Below are 22,983 nucleotides of genomic sequence, written 5' to 3'. Positions count from 1 at the left end.
GCACTCTTACATGCAGGCCTTGGAATAGGAGTCGCCACAGGCTCCGAACCAAGTAAAATCTTGGTGTTTACGTTGTATGTTTTATTTTCCGCTACGTGTTTTACTCTAATGAACGAATCAGCCACGAACGCTATTCACCCCCTCCTCTAGCGCTTTCGATCCTACATAAAGAATGAGATAAAAATTATAACAAAAGAATTATTCCAAGGTTCTTTCAGGTAGGTGATCTTGTATGGAAGCGCATCAAGCCTATTGGAGATGTTAACAAGCTGGAACCCCAATGGGGAGGACCTTATAAAATCATACAAAAACTTATATCGGGCTCCTATTACCTCCAAGATGCAGAAGGGAGAAAACTCGAATGACCTTGGAGTGCTAATCATTTGCAACTATATAGAACTTAGCAAACATTGTTAGGACCGAAAAGTAGCTAGAGGGGGGGTGAATAGCTTCGCGTGTGCTCGTCGTGCTTCGTTGCTTGTTTCTTCAAAGTGATGCGCAGCGGAATACAAAGAAACAAACTACAACAATGCTAACAATAGGATTTTACTTGGTATCCACCTCATAAGAGGTGACTAGTCCAAGGATCCACGCACACACACACACCTCCACTAATAAACACTCCTTTTCGGTAACTACAGAAGGCGGAGAAGCCCTACAAGACTCTCAATACAAGTAGAAGAAAGGGTAGTAAAGAATAAGCAAAAGCTTACAAGAGATGCAGTAAAAACCCTAGCTTCTTCTTCTTCTCGTTGCAACTCGCCTCTTGACTTGGATGAACCTCCAAGAACCTTCAAGAACTGGCGGTGAGGAGCTTAGAGAGTGCTGGAGAGGAGCTGTGATGAATCTGGAATGAATCAGTGAAGTTCTGCCGAAATGATCCTGCGCTAACGGTCAAATCCCGATCGATTGGAATGCTCCCGATCGATCGGAGGCTGGATCGATCCACGGATCGATCCGACCATTTCGGATCGATCCACGGATCGATCCACGGATCGATCCAGCGCTATCGCGCGAAGCAGCCGCATCCATCCACCGATCGATTGGGACCTCTGATCGATCCACCAATCGATCCGGAGGGTTTCGCGGGGACTCACCGGATCGATCGGTGGATCGATCCAAATCTTCTGGATCGATCCACTGATCAATCCATATCTGCTGGATCGATCCACGGATCAATCCAAACCTGCTGGATCAATCCACGGATCAATCCAAACCTGCTGGATCAATCCACGGATCAATCCAAACCTGCTGGATCAATCCACGGATCAATCCAGATCTTGGTTTTTGCCCAAAACCAAGCCCAAAGCCCCCTAAACCAACATCTAGTCAACCATGACTTGTTGGTACATAAGACCTAGCATCCGGTCACCCTTGACCAGCTAGGACTCTCTCACCAAGTGTCTGGTCAATCCCTTTGACCCACTTGGACTTTTCTCTTCTTGCCAAGTATCCGGTCACTCCCTAAGACCTACTTGGACTTTTCTTCCTCGTGCTAAGTATCCGGTCAATCCCTTTGACCTACTTGGACTCTCACCAGATGTCTGGTCAACCTTGACCCATCTGGATTTCTCTTGCCTGACTTCACTCACCAGGACTTTCCCAATTGCCTAGCTTCACTCACTAGGTCTTTCACCGGCTTCACTCACCAGGATTTTCTCCTAGCTTCACTCACTAGGACTTCCCAATTGCCTAGCTTCACTCACTAGGTCTTTCACCGGCTTCACTCACCAGGATTTTCCTCCCACCTAGCTTCACTCACTAGGTCTTTCACCTGACTTCACCCACCAGGATCTTCCTTTCAACCTTGCTTCATCACCAGGATCTAACCAAGACTCAAGCTTGGTCAACCAGGTCAACCTTGACCTGAGGGATGTTGCACCAACAATCTCCCCCTTTTTGATGTTTGACAATACCAACACTATCACTTACAATACCACATGTAAGTTATGCTAATCCCATAGGCTAAACCTTCTTCATGCCACTAGGTAATGAATACATAAGTTAAGCCCTTCATTCTCCCCTAAGAGGGCAAACTCCCTCTAGGTGATAAAAGCCTAACTTACTTCCTTTCATTCTCCCCCTATTGGCACACATCAAACCATGCCCCATTTTTGGGCACTATCCACTTGAAACCACTTGAACAATGAGGATATCCACTCCCATTAAAGTTCAAACGCTCAACCTTGAGCATGTTCTTATGAAGGTTAACCACCTTCCAAGGTTCATGAAAATAATTTTCATATCTTTAAAGAGTCCCTCCCCTAAAGACATGGTGGTAACATCATTGCACCAACAATGACTTGGAATCCCCAAAACTTTAGGAAACCCAATTTTAAAAGTTTTGAGGTTCACATATTCAAAATTTGAAACAAACCTCAACCTAAACTTCAACTTAGCCTTCCTTAACCATTTCATCCTTGTTTTCCACACGAAAACACCCTTTTTATGTATACAACTATATTTTCAGGGGTTTGGAATGGTTTCCTAGACTAAAATAGGTTCAAAATGCTGAAAATAAGCTTTCCCAGCCAAAATCAGCATCTTCAATCAATTGGAGTTGGGTTCCAATCGATTGAACCCTGCTGAATCGATCCACTGATCGATTCAGTCTTCTTGGATCGATCAGCTGATCGATCCAGCGAGCTTCTGCTCGCGAGAAATACCTTCTCAATCGATCTGCTGATCGATTGAGGCACTCCAATCGATCCACTGATCGATTGGAGGCCTGAAATTGCTGAAATTCAATTTCAGCCAATTTCAGAAACCCCTAGAAAATTCTACAAAATTCCAAAAATCGTAAAAATTTGTGTAAACATTATTTAGGGTATAATTTATCATGGAAAAATAGTTTTCTATGAAAATACATCATATTTTCAAAGATTGACACAAACAGAACTTGCAAAAACTTTAGTGTTTTCTTCAAGTTTGTGTCTAACTATTCAATGGTGATTACTATCAAAAGATAGCCTTCACCAAGGTTTTCCAAAATCATTTTAAAAACATTTTCAAAACCAATATCCCACCATGTTCCTTGGGCTTAATGCACATGACTTGTACATTAGCTTTCCCAATGATGGGAAAACACATAACTATGTGTTTTGATGAACCTAAAAACTCAAAAGAATGCACTAAATCAACATCTTGAGCTTTGTTCATCATCCTAACATCTCACTTGTATCTAATGTGCACTAAAACACATACAAGTTACCTTATAGTCTTTGTGAGATGTAGATTTTGGTTTTTCCCTAATCTAGGGATCATGCATATCTATCTAGGCATTTTAGAGATATTAGACATTCACCTAGGATGTCACTTGTTAATCAGTGTTGTTAAATGTCATTTGTCCTTAATTATAAGGAATTAAACTAATGCATGATAATGTTATGGCATACATCAAAAAGAAATAATTTTCAGAAGAAAATTTCCTATAACTACATGATGTATGTATGTCATGACATGATATTTTTGAGTTTTTCATAATAAGTCATGAATGCACAAATAAAACATGATGTCATGGAATATAATGGGCAACCAAACATGGCAAGATTTTACATAATTAAAATATACCTAGATTATCTATCTAAGTATCCTTAACCCTTAGCTAATCCTAAAGCATAAACCCTAGATTGCCCAATTTCCTTAAGAAAATGTCAAAACCCAACTTGACATTTCTTTAATCTCTTGAATTAATTATGCCAATTAAAAATTTAAAACATTCCTCAAATATTGGCATATTTCATTTTCCCATAAGAGTAATCACTTTAAATTAAGGCTTAGATTTGCCTTAAATTCCTAAGACAACACCAAAGTCCCAATTTGGTATTTCTTAACACTTGATTTCTCGTGCCATTTAAAGTCATCTCAAATTTCTTCCTTTATAGCACATTTTACTCTTTCCAAGATTAACAATAAATCCATTTCATTTTCAAAGGTTAACAAAAACCTTGAAAATGCTCCTTGAGTGTCAATTTCTTCAAAGTTGGGTTAACTACCCTTCTTCTCAGAGTTGACACTCTCTAACCCATCTATGGGATAGAGAAAATGCTCCTAGGAACCCAAAACCTATTGGTGCTCCTTGGATACTCTAGGTATTCACTAGGGATAACTTCCCTAGATACCTTCCTAGTGACCTTGTTTGGTTTCTTAGAAGTCTTAGTCACTTTTTCTAGGTCAACTCTAGAGATTGCTTCCCTTGTAACCTTCTTTGTGACTTTCTTAGACTTCTTAGAAGTCTTAGTCACATTTGTTGCAAAAATACTCTTAGGGATAACTTCCCTTGTATTTTTGGCTTGACCACTAGACCTAGGGTTGGTTCCATAACTATATGGAACCCTATGGTAAGAGATTACATCCTTCTTAGCCTTTGGTTTGTATCCCAAACCACTATGGCCATTAGATGACCTTTGTGCTCCTAGACCTAGGCTATGCTCATTTTGCCCTTTTAGGATATTTTCCATCCTTTTTAGGGTCTTTTCCATTTTATCAAGCCTTGACCTCAAGACTTGATTTTCTATCACTAAGTCCTTAGTTTTTGGTTTTCCATTAAATTTATGAGCATTTTTATTTCTAGACTTGTAGCTAAGGTCCTTAGTATTATTGCCTAGATTTTTATCTACCTTCCTAATCCTAGGTGTGGTAGTTTTAGCATGGTAAGCTACGTTATTTTCCTTAATTTTACCATGCTCTCTATTCTTATGGTAAATAGCATTAAAATGATATAAGTTAGAACTAGCATGCTTTTTACCATAATGTAAAGGGATAGGCTCAATAAAAGTTACATTCCTTTTTACCTTAGAGGCTCCCCCTTGACTTGAGCTTCCTCCTTGAGCCTTGACCATCTTCTTCCCCTTAGGGCATTGACTCCGGTAATGCCCCTTTTGATTGCAAGAGAAGCACACAATGTGCTCCTTACTCTTCTTTGTTCTGGGGATGGTCTCCTTTGGCTTCTCCTTGCCCTTAGGTGCCACTTTGCCCTTCTTCTTGGCCAATTTAGGGCACTTGCTTTTGTAGTGCCCATGTTCCCTACATTCAAAACATATAATATGATTCTTATTATTAATTGAACTATTTATACCTTCTTGTGTAGGGGTGGCACTTGCTCCTCCATTTGATATGAATGTAGAGGCTTCCTCTTGATCCGAAATCGATTTCCCTCCAATTGATTTATCTTGACTTGTGGAGGTGGAAGCTTCTTCATCCTCTTCTTCTCTTGACCAGGATGTGGAGGATTCTCCTTCTTCTTGATCCGGTGTCACCAAGAGTTGCTCCCCCTCAATCCTAGAGGTGGAGGCTTCACCTTCTTCTTCATCCTCTTGTACATGAAACAAGGAATATGCTCCTTCCTTGCTCTTTTGATTACACTCCCTTGAGAATGAAGTTTCTTGGATTTCCTCTTCTTCGGAAGTTGAGCATCTCTCAACTTCGGAGTCCTCCTCTTGATCTTGCTCCAATGAGTCACCCTCTTTGGATTCTTATTGGTTAGGTACAGTGGAGGGGATCTCATGAGCCTTTTCCAATTTGCTCCATAGCTCTTTGGCATCTTCAACTTCTCCAATTTTCTCCAAGATGTTGCTCGGCAATAGATTGACCAAAAGTTTGGTCACTTTGTCATTGGCCTCACATCTTTGGATTTGTTCTTGGCTCCATTTGCTCCTTTTGAGAACTTTGCCCTTTGAATTCCTTGAAGCCTTAAAACCTTCCATTAGAGCAAACCATTGCTCTATCTCCATCATCAAGAAATTTTCAATTCTTGATCTCCAAGAATCGAAGCTTGTGGATGTGTATGGTGGAGCCACCCTTGTATCAAATCCAAGTCCATCTTGGAATTGCATCTTGAAGTTGAGCTTCTTGAATTCTTTGACTTTGATGAATTTGCTCCAACTTCTTCACCCTCTAGCCTTGCTTGTTATGTTTGCCCCTTCCGGCGGTGATTCCGGTGAAGAGCAACCTTGCTCTGATACCACTTGTTAGGACCGAAAAGTAGCTAGAGGGGGGGGTGAATAGCTTCGCGTGTGCTCGTCGTGCTTCGTTGCTTGTTTATTCAAAGTGATGCGCAGCGGAATACAAAGAAACAAACTACAACAATGCTAACAATAGGATTTTACTTGGTATCCACCTCATAAGAGGTGACTAGTCCAAGGATCCACGCACACACACACCTCCACTAATAAACACTCCTTTTCGGTAACTACCGAAGGCGGAGAAGCCCTACAAGACTCTCAATACAAGTAGAAGAAAGGGTAGTAAAGAATAAGCAAAAACTTACAAGAGATGCAGTAAAAACCCTAGCTTCTTCTTCTTCTCGTTGCAACTCGCCTCTTGACTTGGATGAACCTCCAAGAACCTTCAAGAACTGGCGGTGAGGAGCTTAGAGAGTGCTGGGGAGGAGCTGTGATGAATCTGGAATGAATCGGTGAAGTTCTGCCGAAGGAAATGAACGCCTGCGGCTTAAATCGACGCTAACGGTCAAATCCCGATCGATTGGAATGCTCCCAATCGATCGGGGAGGCTTTGGATCGATCCACGGATCGATCCAGAGCGCCTCTGTGCTCTGGAAAAACTTCTGGATCGATCCACGGATCGATCGCGCGAAGCAGCAGCGTCCCAATCGATCCACTGATCGATTGGGACCTCTGGATCGATCCACCGATCGATCCAGAGGGGTTCTGTTCGCGGGGACTCACCGGATCGATCGGTGGATCGATCCAAATCTTCTGGATCGATCCACTGATCGATCCAGATCTGCTGGATCGATCCACGGATCAATCCAAACCTGCTGGATCAATCCACGGATCAATCCAAACCTGCTGGATCAATCCACGGATCAATCCAAACCTTGGTTTTTGCCCAAAACCAAGTCCAAAGCCCCTAAACCAACATCTAGTCAACCATGACTTGTTGGTACATAAGACCTAGCATCCGGTCACCCTTGACCAGCTAGGACTCTCTCACCAAGTGTCTGGTCAATCCCTTTGACCCACTTGGACTTTTCTCTTCTTGTCAAGTATCCGGTCACTCCCTAAGACCTACTTGGACTTTTCTTCCTCGTGCTAAGTATCCGGTCAATCCCTTTGACCTACTTGGACTCTCACCAGATGTCTGGTCAACCTTGACCCATCTGGATTTCTCTTGCCTGACTTCACTCACCAGGACTTTCCCAATTGCCTAGCTTCACTCACTAGGTCTTTCACCTGGCTTCACTCACCAGGATTTTTCTCCTGCCTAGCTTCACTCACTAGGACTTCCCAATTGCCTAGCTTCACTCACTAGGTCTTTCACCTGGCTTCACTCACCAGGATTTTCCTCCTGCCTAACATCCCAGTTAGGACTTCCCAGTCAAGTATCCGGTCATCCTTGACCTACTTGACTCTTCTTCAATCAACCTTGCATTGTCAAACATCGAAATCCAAACCAAGACTCAAGCTTGGTCAACCAGGTCAACCTTGACCTGAGGAATGTTGCACCAACAAACATGTCTGTAAGTTATTCATAAATTTTGTACAAACATTATTGATATGAGTAATAGAAAGGGTGTAGGCAATATTATGGGAAGGGGTCATATACTTCTCTTTAAACCCCTATACAGTCGATCGGGAACCTTAAGGAGTGACCAGACATGCTTTCTTAAGGAAAATCAGAGACTTTAAACCATCGAACAGTCGATCAGGGACCTTAAGGAGTGACTGGGCAGATTTCCTTAAGGGGAACTAGAGACTTTAAACTATAACAGTCGATCGGGGACCTTAAGGAGTGACCGGGCAGACTTCCTTAAGGGGAACCGGAGACTTTAAACCACCGAACAGTCTATCGGAGACCTTAAGGAGTGACCGAACATGCTTCCTTAAGGGGAACCGAAGACTTTAAACCATCGAACAGTCGATCGGGGACCTTAAGGAATGACCAGACAGGTTGGGGAACTGGAGACTTTAAACCATAACAGTCGATCGCGAACCTTAAGGAGTGACCGGACAGGCTTCCTTAAGGGGAATTGGAGACTTTAAACCATAACAGTCGATCGGGGACCTTAAGGAGTGACCAGATAGGCTTCCTTAAGGGGAACCAGAAACTTTAAACTATCGAACAATCGATCGGAGACCTTAAGAAGTGATCGGACATGCTTTCTTAAGGGGAACCGAAGACTTTAAACTATAGCAGTCGATCGAGGACTTTAAGGAGTGACCGGACAGACTTCCTTAAGGGGAACTGGAGACTTTAAACCATAGCAATCGATCGAGGACCTTAAGGAGTGACCGGACAGACTTCCTTAAGGGGAACCAGAGACTTTAAACCATCGAATAGTCGATCAGGGACCTTAAGGAGTGACCGAACAGGCTTCCTCAAGGGGAACCAGAGACTTTAAACCATAACAATCAATCGGGGACCTTAAGGAGTGAACGAACAGACTTCCTTAAGGGGAACCAGAGACTCTAAACCCTCCCTAAGATCAACCATGGGTTTTAGCATCAACATTACTTATCGTGCAGATGTTTAATTTCGCTCAGGCATACAAATCCGACCGGTCTATCAGACGGTCGGGGAAAGTCCAATGGAGCATTTATATTGCATATGTTTAATCTCACTCGGGCATACAAATCCGACTAGTCCATCAAACGGTCGGGGAAAGCCCAAAGAAGTATTTATATTGCAAATGTTTAACCTCGCTCGGGCATACAAATCTGACTGATCTATCATACAGTCGGGGAAAGTCCAAAGGAGCATTTATATTGTATGATTATTTCATCCGGAGATATACATCCGATCAGCTTATTAGACAGGTCGGGGATTCTTCATATATATATATATATATATATATATATATAAGTAAGACATTTAACTTATCATACAAACCTGGAGATCATCAGAAAAGGTTCATTCAACATTACATATCACTTAAAAGATAATTATGAGGTTTACTTCCTTCGATTATAATTTTTCTATGGGATTTCTCTGCATATGGTGAGTATATTGAAAAAGTTCGTTTATATAAACACTTGGGTGGTTTTGAAGGCAGAGAAATCACACAAGGAAAGATAGGTGAGTGAAAATTTTTATTAACATTTAATAAACAACAAGTAGTGTACAGTAGTTATGAAATTATAAGAAAGTATAGATACAAGATCCCAAGTTTACTCAAATTTACGTAGGAGGTCTTTTGGAAGTTCCTGGTTAAGTCGACGGTGATCTACAAATAGGGGAGGAGGTTCTTCAGATAGGTAACCCCCCTCTCTTAGTTGTTGGATTACTCCTTCAACAGAGTGGGTGAGAGTTCCTATAATGCGCTTAGTATACTCCTTACCAAACTCAGGAGAACTTAAATAGGACCTGCGCCTGCTTTGCCAGCGCTCTTCCTCGCCTGCCTTATATACATGAAACTCAGAATGTAGGCTATCTTTTTCTCGATGTAAAGCAGTTTTCTCTGCCTTAGCCTTCTCTAGTTCTTTCAAAAGCGAGCTTATCTGTAATTCCTGGGCTCGTAATCATTTCTGCTGCTGAAATAAGGTAAAATCTTTAGAGGCCAACTCTGGGGCTAATTCAGGGGACTTCGAGCTATAGGATAGCTGTAATTGGTCTAGAAGAGCAGTTTTGTGAGCAACATCTGAGAGAGCTTTGTCTTTTAAGCTCATTTCAACATCAAGCTTAGAATTGAGTTCTTTTAATTATAATTCTAAGTTTTTCTTTTCCTCCTCTCGGGATTGTAGCAATTGGTGGCAGTCTTGTAAAGCTTTTTCTAAGCTGGCGTTAAACTCAGTCTGTGACTTCACCTTGTCCCGTAACTGAATAAGTTCATTGTTAGGGAGGTTGGAGGTAGCTTGTAATTCCTTCACTTTGTCTTTTAAAGTCTGATTAGTTCTCTCCAAATCTATAACTAGTTTGCCCAAATGTAGGCTCGAAGCATAGAACTGGATAGAATCATAGTGTTGGTGCGGGAAACATCTGACGATCAAACCTGAGTTTTGATAATGACAAAAGATTCAAAGTCCTAACTGCGGTTGAATGATCTAATGTGGTTGAATGAGTTGCAGGAAAAGTCTTAAGGTATCTTAGGCAAAAGTTCTAACTGCGATTAGGCAGGCAAAAAACCCTAGGGGGTGGTAACCCTAGGTGCTAGGGGGTGGTAACTGTTGGGGATCGGACGACCGGCTTGAAGGGGGGTTGGATAGACGGCGCCCCCAAATACTCGCTTCTTTCTACAACGTTAGTGCGCAAGCGGAAATGCAAACAAAACAAGTAGAAAGCTAAATACTAAAGGAAAGAATTCAAACCAAGCTACACGATCATTTACGTGGTTCGGAGATAAAGCTCCTACTCCACGGCGTATCCGTAAGGTGGACGATCCCGATCCTTCGGTGGATTACTCCCCGGAAAACTTCCGGCTAGCTCAAACCTCCTTGTGGGTGGAGAAACCTCACCACAACCCTCACAAGAGCTCTTTTGACGCTAGGGCACAAGTAGACTACTAATAGAGATTAACCACCTCTATTTCGTCAACTCAAACCAAGCTCCCAAGCTTTGGTTTTATAGGCCCAGGTTGGAAAACCCGCCTACGATCATTGCTAAAACATGCGATCGGCGCCTCTGTGAAATTCGGCCGTTACATCCCAACGGCTCGATTCCACATTACGATCGATGCCGATCGGCGCGATCGGCGCGATGCTAAAACATGCGATCATCGCTGATCTTCTACGATGGTGCTACGGTACTACTACGATGGCGCTACAGATCTTCTGATAAAACCCTAAAAACTAGGATTTTACTCCGAGTACAATCTCTCGTGCACTCGCACCCTCACCCTTATGACTCACTTGATTCTTCCTTTGCAGCCTTGACCTTTTGCCTTCAAGCCTACTTCCTTTGGCTCTCGTCCCTCGGATGCATTCAAGCCCGCGGCTCGTCCCAATGCCATCCTTCGCGTATGCCTCGAAGTCGCTTCCCTCGGCCCTTGTCCTCGCTGCCTTGTCCACGGTCCCGCGGATGCTCCATCCTTCACCGGACCCGAAGCCATCAACTTGAGTCACATGTGTATCCTGCAAACCTGCACAACTCAAATACACATATCAAATACAAGGTGAACCTAACTTAAACCCTTTGCCCAAACACCAAAACACATGGTCCACGGACCATTGGGATTGCTCCAACAATCTCCCCCTTTTTGGTGTTTGGCAATACGTTTAAGTTAGGGAAAACATATAGCAAATAAACATGCTAAAACAAATGGACTTACGTTGCCAAGGCTACACACTTGGACTTACACCGCCGAATGGACTTACGATGCCAAAGCTACACACTTGGACTTACAACGCCGAATGGACTTACGTTGCCAAAGCTACACACTTGGCAACCGCCGAAACAATGCACAGGGCTTTTTAAGAACCTATCCCAAGGCTCCCCCTACACCTAAGCTCCCATTGAGATAGGATTTTCCACATAGGGCTTTTTAAGGACCTATCCCAAGGCTCCCCCTTTACCTAAGCTCTCCATTGAGCTAGGATTTTTACAACGGGCTTTTTAAGAACCTATCCCAAGGCTCCCCCTACACAAAGGCACTTTCAGGTTTTCCCAACTAAACCTTACTTCTCCCCCTTTGCCTAACATCCAAAAAGTCCTTCAACAATATCCCAATTATTGAAAACTTGTCATCCAAATGACCCTAAACTCATGTATGTATCACCCATGGATCCCATACATCTATATGAGCTGACCCGGTCAAAATCTAGTGCTGAAAACACTTTCAGACTGGTATCAGTCGACTGCAAGAAGTACCAGTCGACTGCCCCCATGAAAACGAGCTTACAGAGACATTCTGTGCTCGTGAACAGTGTTACCAGTCGACTGGTAACTGTACCAGTCGACTGGTACACTATTCATGAAAAAATCAGCCTTTTCTGGCCAACTTCAGAAATGCGCCAGAAATTCCACAGACCTCCAAAAATCCCCAAATTTTGTGGAGAGGTCTGTTTTACCCATGTCTACTTGGGAAAAATACATTCAAAAATGTATCTATCACCAATCCCAAGATTGACACAAAACTCAAAACTAGCTAAATGGTTCAATTTAACCTTGACCTAAAGCCCTAGTTTTGGCTTCCTCTTGATGTATTTGCCCATACTAACCCACAATGCATCCCTAGCATTGGTTTATATGTCATCTATACATCCAAAACCAATTATAATGCTATATGACCCCAATGTCATATTTTCACGCATGAAACACAAACTAATTGTGCCAAAACCCTAAGTTTGAGACTCAAGTTCGTCTCCAAACTACTTGGCACATTCCATAGCTTGTCTAGACTCCCAAGTAGAACCCACTTGAGATCCATTGGCCATGGGTCCCAAATTGACTCTTGGAGCTCCCCCTAGAGCTCTTTACCTTAGTCACCTCCCTAGGTGACTCATCTATTGTGACCAAACCACAATGATGTCCCTTAGAAGATCTCCTTATCTTCTTGACCTTGGACATATCATCCTTGCCATAATCATATGCAACCCTAGCATATTTCTTTTTATTGGCCTTGGATGACTCTCCCTTGCACTTATCATGTGCCACCCTAGCACATGGTCTCTCATTAGCCTTAGAGGAACTAGATCGGTATCCCAAGCCCGATCTATCATTGTTGGGTCTTTGGCTACCCAACATCATCCTTAATTCCTTAGATCCAACATTGAATCTCTTAAGGAATTGTTCCAACTTATCAAGCTTTCCCCTTAAAGCTTGATTCTCCTTCTCTAGGTTTCTAACCCTAGAGTTAATTTGTCCAAATTGGACATTCCTAGACCTACCCTTCCTAGGCATGTGTCTCCCCTTCTTGGGATTAATGCCTTGGGTCTCCTTAGGTCTATCATTTCTAAATTTATCATGCATAGATTTCCTAGGGTTATGATCCACATTTACCCTACTCCTATCATAATATCTAAATCCAAAAATTTTCATTGCTACATAATGATAATCATTATTTCTCCTAGCATGCATGGGAAGATAAGAATTTGAATTTGAATTACACTTCAAATTAGGGTATACCTCCCTTACCCTTGAAGCTCCCCCTTGATTTGAGCTCTTCTTCTTCTTCTCCCATTTCTTTAAATGTGCAAGCTTCTTGAGCTCTTTCTTCTTTGGGCATTTGGTGTGGTAGTGGCCCTTCTCTCCACACGTGAAGCATATAATGCGCATTTTCCTTCTTTGGGCTTCTTCATTCCTACAACCCTTGTTAGTGTCTAAAATAACTTGATTGGGTTTAGGAATTACCTTCTTCTTACCCAATGGACACCTACTCTTGTAGTGTCCCTTCTCATTGCACCCGAAGCACATAATGTGGTCCTTTGACTTTGCTTCGGTGGAGGTGCTTGCTAAATTGACCTCTTCCAAGACCTCTTCTTCTTCTTCACTTGCCGTGGAATTTTCTTCAATTATTGAGGATGTAGATGATGCCTCATCTTCCTTCTCCTCCTCGGATGTTGAGCATGGCTCAACTTCCGTTTGCTCCTCTTCAACTTGAGCAACTAGACCCATCTCAATGGGTTCTTCTTCCTCTTGTGTAGGTTTAGGTTCTTCTTGTAGAACCATCTTCACCTTGCTCCACAACTCATGGGCGTTCTTATACTCACCTACACCATTTATCACATGATTAGGCAAAATATCAATCAATATAGATATTACCTTTGAATTTGCCTTCGATCGTGTGGTTTGCTCTTCCGTCCAACGTCGTGGTTGGAGTCTTTTTCCTTTCTTGTCTTTTGGGACTTCAAACGGTTCTTTAACCACCATCATGGTGTCCCAATCCGTGTTGAAGAAAACCTCCATCCTCATCATCCAATACATGATATCCCCAAGGCTTCCTCCTTCAAATTTTGGAGGGACAATAAACCCGGCCATCTTGTGCTTCCTTGGCGGTTAGTCCAACGGAGAGCGTCCTCGCTCTGATACCACTTGTTTGGGATCGGACGACCGGCTTGAAGGGGGGTTGGATAGACGGCGCCCCCAAATAATCGCTTCTTTCTACAACGTTAGTGCGCAAGCGGAAATGCAAACAAAACAAGTAGAAAGCTAAATACTAAAGGAAAGAATTCAAACCAAGCTACACGATCATTTACGTGGTTCGGAGATAAAGCTCCTACTCCACGGCGTGTCCGTAAGGTGGACGATCCCGATCCTTCGGTGGATTACTCCCCGGAAAACTTCCGGCTAGCTCAAACCTCCTTGTGGGTGGAGAAACCTCACCACAACCCTCACAAGAGCTCTTTTGACGCTAGGGCACAAGTAGACTACTAATAGAGATTAACCACCTCTATTTCGTCAACTCAAACCAAGCTCCCAAGCTTTGGTTTTATAGGCCACGGGTTGGAAAACCCCGCCTACCAGTCGACTGCTAAAACATGCAGTCGACTGCCCTCTGTGGAAATTCGACCGTTACATCCATTCTGTTCGCTGCCAGTCGACTGCCCCAGTCGACTGCACCAGTCGACTGCTAAAACATGCAGTCGACTGCTACAGTACTGCTACAGTAGCGCTACAGTACTGCTACAGTAGCGCTACAGTACTGCTACAGTAAAACCCTAAAAACTAGGATTTTACTCCGAGTACAATCTCTCGTGCACTCGTACCCTCACCCTTATGACTCACTTGATTCTTCCTTTGCAGCTTTGACCTTTTGCCTTCAAGCCTACTTCCTTTGGCTCTCGTCCCTCGGATGCATTCAAGCCCGCGGCTCGTCCCCAATGCCATCCTTCGCGTATGCCTCGAAGTCGCTTCCCTCGGCCCTTGTCCTCGCTGCCTTGTCCACGGTCCCTCGGATGCTCCATCCTTCACCGGACCCGAAGCCATCAACCTGAGTCACATGTGTATCCTGCAAACCTGCACAACTCAAATACACATATCAAATACAAGGGTGAACCTAACTTAAACCCTTTGCCCAAACACCAAAACACATGGTCCCGCGGACCATTGGGATTGCTCCAACAGTAACCCTAGGTGGAAAGCCTTGGCGGGTCGAGGTCTTCGAGTAAAAGTCCTAGAGTCGGAAACTTTAGGTGAAAATCCCGATGTCGCGGATCGGGTGGAAAGTCTGGGCGGGTCGTGGAGCGGACATCCAGCGGAAAGACTTGAAGACTCGGGCGTTGAGCAAAAGCCAGTCTGTTAGAGTGTATACTGAAAGCCTAAGTTTTTGTAGACATTTATTTTGAATAAAGAATCACATTTGGTCAAATTATCTACATTTATTTATAGTTGTTCAATTAATTTATATTATAGATAACATAGTATGTGGCGTCACATATAGAAGATAATGTTATCAGTACCTTATAAATTATAAACAGTAGCTCACGACCAAGATGGAAAGAAACAAACCATTGGAAGGTCGTAGTGTAATTAGGTATTAGTTTATCTTAACTATATAATTACACTAGTACACTTAGAGTGTATTGAGTAGGACCATTAGAGGTCGTTTCTTTTATACTGACTTTATAAAGGAAAAAAGACCTCAGTTATTATGGAAGTGTGTGCTCTTAATCCTAATATAATAACAAGCACATATATTTGATATTTATTTCTTTAATTTATCAATGGGTGAGATTTAGTTTGATAAATCAATAAGCCCAATAAGTTGAGAAATGATATCACTTATAGTGTGTGTTATTGATTATAAAAGGAAACTGTGTCCTAGAAATCTAGGTTGAGAATGTCCCCAAGAGGAGCTCATAAGGATTGTCATGTTAAACCCTGCAGGTGGACTTAGTCCGACATGACGATAAGGTTGAGTGGTACTACTCTTGGACTAAGATATTAATTAAATGAATTGTCAGTAACTCACTTAATTAGTGGACATTCGACATCTTAAACACAGGGAGACTAACATACTCATAATAAGAAGGAGCCCAAAAATATAATTTGGGATTGGTGCGGTAGTTCAATAATAGTTCTCTAGTGGAATGAATTATTATTGATAAAATTAAGTTGTGTGTTCGGGGCGAACACGGGATGCTTAATTTTATCGAGAGACCAAAATCAATTCCTCCTCTCGGTCCCTATCGTAGCCTCTTAGTTATAGAGTACTATACCCACCTATACCCACCTTCATACCCATGATGTAGGGGCCGACCAAGCTAGATTGAGGACCAAGCTAGGGCCAACCAAGCCTTGGTCCATGGGTGGCCGGCCCTAGCTTGAACTCAAGCTTAGGTGGCCGGCCCTATTAAAATAAAAAAGAATTTTAATTTTAAAATTTTCTTATGTGGAAGATATAATTTAAAAGAGAGATTAAAAATTAAAATATCTCTTTTATAAGTTTCTACAAAAGATTAAGAAAAGAGATTAAATCTCTTTCCTTATTTGTAGATTGAAAGGATATTTTATTTTTCTTCTTTGTAAATTATTCACATGTTGAAAAATTAAAATTATAGAAATTTCTTTTTATCAACCATGAAGGGATTTTAAAGGGAAATTTTATTTTTTAAAATTTCCGGAAACAAATAAGGAATTTTAATTGGTTGATTGAAAATTACCTTATTTGCTCTTCTATGAGGTGGTCGGCCATTACATGGGTAATTAGGAAATTTTATTTAATTTTTTTTAATTAATTCATGTCAAGGAAAGTTAAGGAAATTTTATTGTAATTAAATTTCCTTATTTCCCAAGAGGGGGTTTGGGTGCCTTCAAGGTGAACAACCTCTATTCAATTTTCTCCCTCTTTTCTTCCTTGGTGTGGCCTGCCCTTCAAGTTCTTTCCTCTCTTTGGTGTGGCCGAACCTCTCATCTTCCTTGGAGATCAAGTGGTGGCCGGATTTTAGCTTGGAGAAGAAAGAGAGAAATCTTGCATCCCTTGGAGCTTGGTTGGTGGAAAAAGATCTTCATCCTTTGGAAGCTTTGTGCTTGGCCGAAACTTGAAGGAAGAAGAAGGAGGTGCTAGGTGGTTCTCGTCTTGGAAGATCGTTGCCCACACAACGTCCGAGATTAGAAGAGGAATACGGTAGAAGATCAAGAGGTCATTATCTACTAAGAAAGGTATAACTAATATTGTTTTCCGCATCATGTTAGTTTTATCTCCATGTAAAAATATCAAATACAAGAGGCATGCGATTCTAGTTTTTCGAATTAGTTTTCGAAATTGTGTTCTTTTGTTTTTTTGTTTTCCTTGTGATTTGATTGTTCTTAGAGGTTAACCTAGGATTACTATGGGAAGGTTAAATATTTAATTTCCTTAAAAGGCTTTGTCTAGTCGGTGGTGGTTGCTCCCATATCCAAGAAGGTCATGTGGCTCGCCATGCAGTACTGGAAGCCAATTTTGGAAATAGATATTTAATTGTCTTCGTGACCTAGGTGATTTGGATCGAACGTGTTAAGTTCCGCAGGAGATCCAAGTCTAAACCTAAAAGAACAAATAAATTAAACTTAGGATCAAACGTGTTAAGTTCCGCAGGCGATCCAAGTTTAATTTAAAAGAACACATGGTAGCTAGGAAAAGGTTCAGACCTTTGTACAAAATTTTTGTACAGTGGAACCGTTAGGTTTTCCGAGTAGCAATCAACACAGTCGATCTGGAGGATCGAACTAGCAGCAAGTATACTCTCCTGAGTGGAGTAGGTGAGGGCGCGTTCCTCGCTAAGGGAACAGTAGGCGTCGGTTCGACCTAGGGTTTTTTGATGGAAATCCAAAGTCAAAACTGGATAGTCCGGAGATTGTCTAATACTTCTGTTATCATGTTTATAGTATACTAACTTTGTTTTGCAGGATATGTTATTGTTTTGTGGACTAACGTATCTTGCAGGACGTAAAAAGAACTCAAATCCCCGGATGACAGTGTCCAGGGCGCCTCCATGGAGCTTGGAGGCACCTCGGATGCTTTGGCAGAAGCTGCGCAGAAAGTCGGGTTGAAGGCGCCCTCCTGGAGTGCTCAGGCACCTCGGACGGACTTGGAGGCGCCCTCAAGGGCATCGGAGGTGCCCTCAAGAGGATAAGTAGCGGGCGAAGCGGAGCTTATTGGCGCTGCGAATCCGCCGGTTATAGAGGGCCCTCAAGGGCCTTGAAGGCACCCTCAACGGCTTATACCAGCCAGTCTCGACCAGCAACTTAACACAACACATTCCAAGCAATCCTTCAGTTGTGCACTGCTAACGAGACGATCCAGCTGAGCTATAACAAGACCCCGACGAGTAGACCTGACCACGGTTCGGAACCGACGGTTCGGAACCGCCGGTTCGACGGTTCGGAACCGCCGGTTCGACGGTTCCAGGCAGGTCGACCCTTAACCTTAACCGCCCAAGACGATTACGGTTCACGGTTCAGAACCGCCGGTTCACGGTTCGGTTCACGGTTCGCCACGGTTCAAGATTAATATGTTAAAAAAAAATTAAAAATTAAACAAAACATTAAAAATTAGAAATTAAAATTTATTGAAAAAAGGGCTTACACTTATTTAAGTTGCCTACGTATCCCTTTAGGGGAATCAAAGGCCACGTAGTTCTTTTACATTTTTATCCTTTTACATTTTCATTCACTTCCATTTCCTGTTCCTGTCGTATTTGTTCCTTCAGTATCAAAATCTTCAACTTCGTCATCTGAAAGTTGCATTCCTTGGATTCTTTTCTCCGCTCTGGTCCAATCGTCCAGTAATGCTTGGGCTTCCAATGAGTCGGGAGACAAAGTTGATCGTCGTTCATCTAATATGTTGCCGCCGGCACAGCAACAGTTGACACTGGACAAGCTAAAATTTCTTTTGCGATCACGGAGAGAACAGGAAAGCTTTGAGCCTTCTGTGACCACCACTTTAAGATATCGAAGTTTTCGCTATCTGCTTCATTAAAATCAAAAGAAGTCGTAAAATAATTCTCAAGTTCCTGTGTGGAACTTGAGGATCCCCGTGGACGTTTTGTCCGTTCTTTTAATAAGAGTTGTGCTTTTGTAAGTTTTAAATTACTACTAGTAGTTTGTTGAATTTCAGAAATATTAATTTGTGTTCCATATTTTGCATAATATTGATTATAAATATCATATAAATAAATTCTAACATTATATATAATATTAACTGGATCAGGGGAAGAAGAATCTTTAATTGGAATTAAAGCATCATAATATAAAGTTAACATTTCTTGTAAAACTTCTAATTTAAATCTAGGATCTAAAGCAAATGCAATTAAATAAATTTCAGGAATTAAATAAAAATATTTTTCCCATTTAGTTTTCATAGCTAAGATGCAAGGAGATAAAGATTCATTATTAATATGTTCATTTAAAACTAATACTATATTAGAAAAATTTTCTAAAACTAATTGAGCAGTGGGATAATAAACATCGGAAAGTTGTTCGGTTGCATCATTAAATACTTTTAAAATTTCACAAATACTACTACAAATATTCCATTGTTGTGAAAATAAATATATATTAGTATTAGTATTTTGTGCAAAAAATGAACATAATAATTCTTTATATTGAAATGAATCTTGTAATAATTGGTATGTTGAATTCCAACGTGTTGGTACATCACGTGGAAATTTTTTAGGTCTCATTCCATTAATTTTACAAAACCTACCTCATTGTTTCATTATAGATGGATGAGACCATAAATAAGAAATTGCAATTCTAATTGGTTTAATATAACTTTCAAAAAATTTTAAACCATCTTGAACACATAAATTTAAAACATGGCATACACAACGAATATGAAAAAATAAACCTCCAATAATAGGTTGACAAACAAATTTTAGATCATCTATACAAGCGGTATTAGAACTAGCATTATCTAATGATATTGAAAATATTTTATGAGTTAAACCATATTCCTCTAAAATTAAACATAATAATTGTGCGATATTATGAGCATTATGTGATTCATCAAAAACTCTATAAGCTAATAATCTTTTTTGGAGGTTCCAAGAGTTATCGATCCAATGGCAAGTCACACCCATATACGAATGTGTTTACCAATGATCACTCCAAATATCGGAACATAAAGAAACTTTATTATCTAATTTACTAAATTCATCAATTAAATTCTTTTTTCCTTGTTTTACTAATTTTTTAATTGTACGAGTAAGTGTAGTCCTAGGAACACGTTTAGCACATGGATTAAGAGATTCTTTACAAAAATCTTCAAATGTGCATTTAGATCCAAAACTAAAAGAAAGATGTTCTACGGAAACAAATTTAGCTAATGATTCTCTTAATTTATTATCCGAATATAAAAATAAACCGGAATCGGTACTACCGCTAGTTGAAGAAAATCTTGATAATTGTGTTTGAGAACGGTCGAGTCCATATTCCGTCGGGTGCTTCGTTTCTACATGTCGTTTCAACGACCCATAGCCGCCGCCGGCTTGGAATTTGTAGGAAGCATTGCAGTGCTTACATTTTGCACGCATTTCTTCCGACGGAAGAGTGACATTCTCAAAATGTTTAGTAAAAATAGAAGACTTTAGAGGAGGAAGTTCCCGAACCTTAGAAGTAATTACATCGGTACTTCCTTGTGTTTCGGGTGTCGGATTCGGAAGATGCTCGATCTCATCATTGGTGGATTGAATGTTGGGGTCCTCCTCCCGCGGATTCATTATTTGTTTTCCCTTCCGAGCTCGAGATGATGCACCTTCGCGACCTCCTTCCATTGTAATTGAAAATTGAAAACGAAAGCGTGTAGAGATTAGAGAATACGAAAATGAGATTAAGAGTAGAGAAGATGTGTGTGAAAAATGATGAAATGAGCTCTCTATTTATAGAGTTTTGATAGTAACGGACACTAAATCATAGCTATTGATCAAAAAACGTTCAAATGATCCTAACCGTTGAAAAAAAATACCCAAAAAACCCTCCCAACGGCTACGAACCGCCGGTTAATCGGCGGTTAACCGGCGGTTCACCGGGTTTACAGCCCATGAACCGGAACCGGCCCGGCAACTTGCCGGGCCGGTTCCGGTTCGACCCAGTTACGGGCCCGGGCCGGGTCCGGGCCAGACCCGGCCTGGGGTCGGGTCTACCGACGACCCGAAGTTGTGAAGTTTCAATTTCTTGTTGTTGGTATAGTTTTTCAGTACAGTTATTGTAATAATCTCTTGAAATATTTACGATCTTATAGTTGTTGTTCAAAATAAATGTTTAACGAGCGTGGGCCTTGGAGTAGGAGTCGCCACAGGCTCAGAACCAAGTAAATCCATGTGTTTGCTTGTGTCTCTGTGTTTTGATTTCCGTTGCGTTTATTCTAAGATTTCTGAAACCAAAAGTGAAAGCCACGAGCGCTATTCCCCCCCCCCCCCCCCCCTTTAGCGCTTTTCGATCCAACAATAGGTATTAGAGCGGGGTCACTTCGATTTGGTGCAACCACCAATCAAGCATATATTTCGTGGTAATTTTCAATTTTTCGGAGTCGATCGGAATCGATATTATTGTCGTCTTCTGATCTAATTTTTTTTCATAATCGAATTTTTCCTCTAAGTTGATGCAACACCACTTGAGTTCGCATGTTTATTTTTTCCCCGCACTACTAAATCCAAGACCTAGTCTTGGAATCTTTGTTGTTTATTTTTCTGTGTGCGAGATTCATTTCTCAAATGACCCATCAAAAATGCTATAGCACAGTCCGACCACCGCTCTTCTCCGGGGAAGACTTTGGCTACTAGAAGGGTCGAATGAAGTCCTACCTCCAAACTCAGTTTGAGGTATGGATGATCATCAAGACCGACATCTCGCCGGCAAAATTGACTCAAATCTCAAACAAAAAATTTACGTTTCCAGACGATCTGATCCTCAAACTAAACTAAAAATCATAAGCGGAAAGGGTGGTCGGAAAGGAAAGAAGATAAAGGAACTTACCAGCGGAGTTTGCACGCGAACAACTCGGTGACCCGCCAAGCGCTCCGGAACGGCCCTCTCCATCCACCAGCCGAGGAGAACCAACCTCACTCACGCCACCCCCACCGATCGATCGATCGATCAGGGAGGACAAATGCAGTTAGGTTAGACGTTAGAGCAGGCGGTGAGATGGGGACGAGAATGGAAGATCGCCCTTTGGATCTTGAAGCGAGGGAACCTACGTTGCTTGCTTGATCTGAGATTTGTTTACTTGTTTCTCCGCTCGGTGAAGAGAGCACTGGGAGGAGGAAGGAGAAAAGGGGTAAGAAGACCGGCACGTGAGTACACTGTCCACTGACGCAGACACTCAGCTATGAGTCTACGACAAGTATTGTTTACAGGTAAACGTCCCAATTTTATACATGCTCGTCAATGTATCTATTATATTTAATTTCATTGATAACTGTCATAATGGCAGGGAGAAAATTGGAAATTCAATATTTGTGATAATAAATTGATTACCAAATTATATTTGAATAGTCAAAATTAATTTGACAAAGTAATTAAGATTTTTTTTATAAAAATTTCATAAACAATTAATATTTACAACTATAATTATAAATTTTCTTTTTAAAATAATATGAGGTAGATGAGTCCTTTAAAGATATATAGACAATTTTAAAAAAAAAATTGAGAGAAGGAGCTAAGAAAAAGCATTTGAAGGGCCGCAAAGTTAAAAATATACCATTCAACAAATAAATACAAAGTAAAATTATACTCTTACAGTCTTACTCTTCTTAGCTCTCGTCCAATTTTGTTTATACATTGAATCCTTTTTAAAAGTTATATAAATTGAAGTTGTTATATTAAATATCTTTAAAAATTTTAAATTTTAACTTGAATTTATAAAATCTCTTACATGAATTTAATATTTGGATTTTATAAAATAAAAGATTAAATGATTTGTTTTTAAAATTATTATTTTTATTAAAAAAAATACAAAATAAAAGGATAAAATGGGTTTATGAGTTTGAGTGAGATTCCTTTTCATATTTTCAAAAATATAAGTCGCCATCTTGAATTGTGCCCTATTTTTAGTTTATCCTACAGCGTTCCATTCAAGAAATCATACATAATTTTAATTAATATTACAGAAATAAAACATAAAAAATTGATTCAACTTTTAAAATACTTATTTTTTAAAAAATAATTTTT

The sequence above is a fragment of the Zingiber officinale genome, chromosome 10A (genome assembly GCF_018446385.1).
Source record: "Zingiber officinale cultivar Zhangliang chromosome 10A, Zo_v1.1, whole genome shotgun sequence".
NCBI classification, from domain to species: domain Eukaryota; kingdom Viridiplantae; phylum Streptophyta; class Magnoliopsida; order Zingiberales; family Zingiberaceae; genus Zingiber; species Zingiber officinale.
This window is presented reverse-complemented; position numbering follows the sequence as displayed.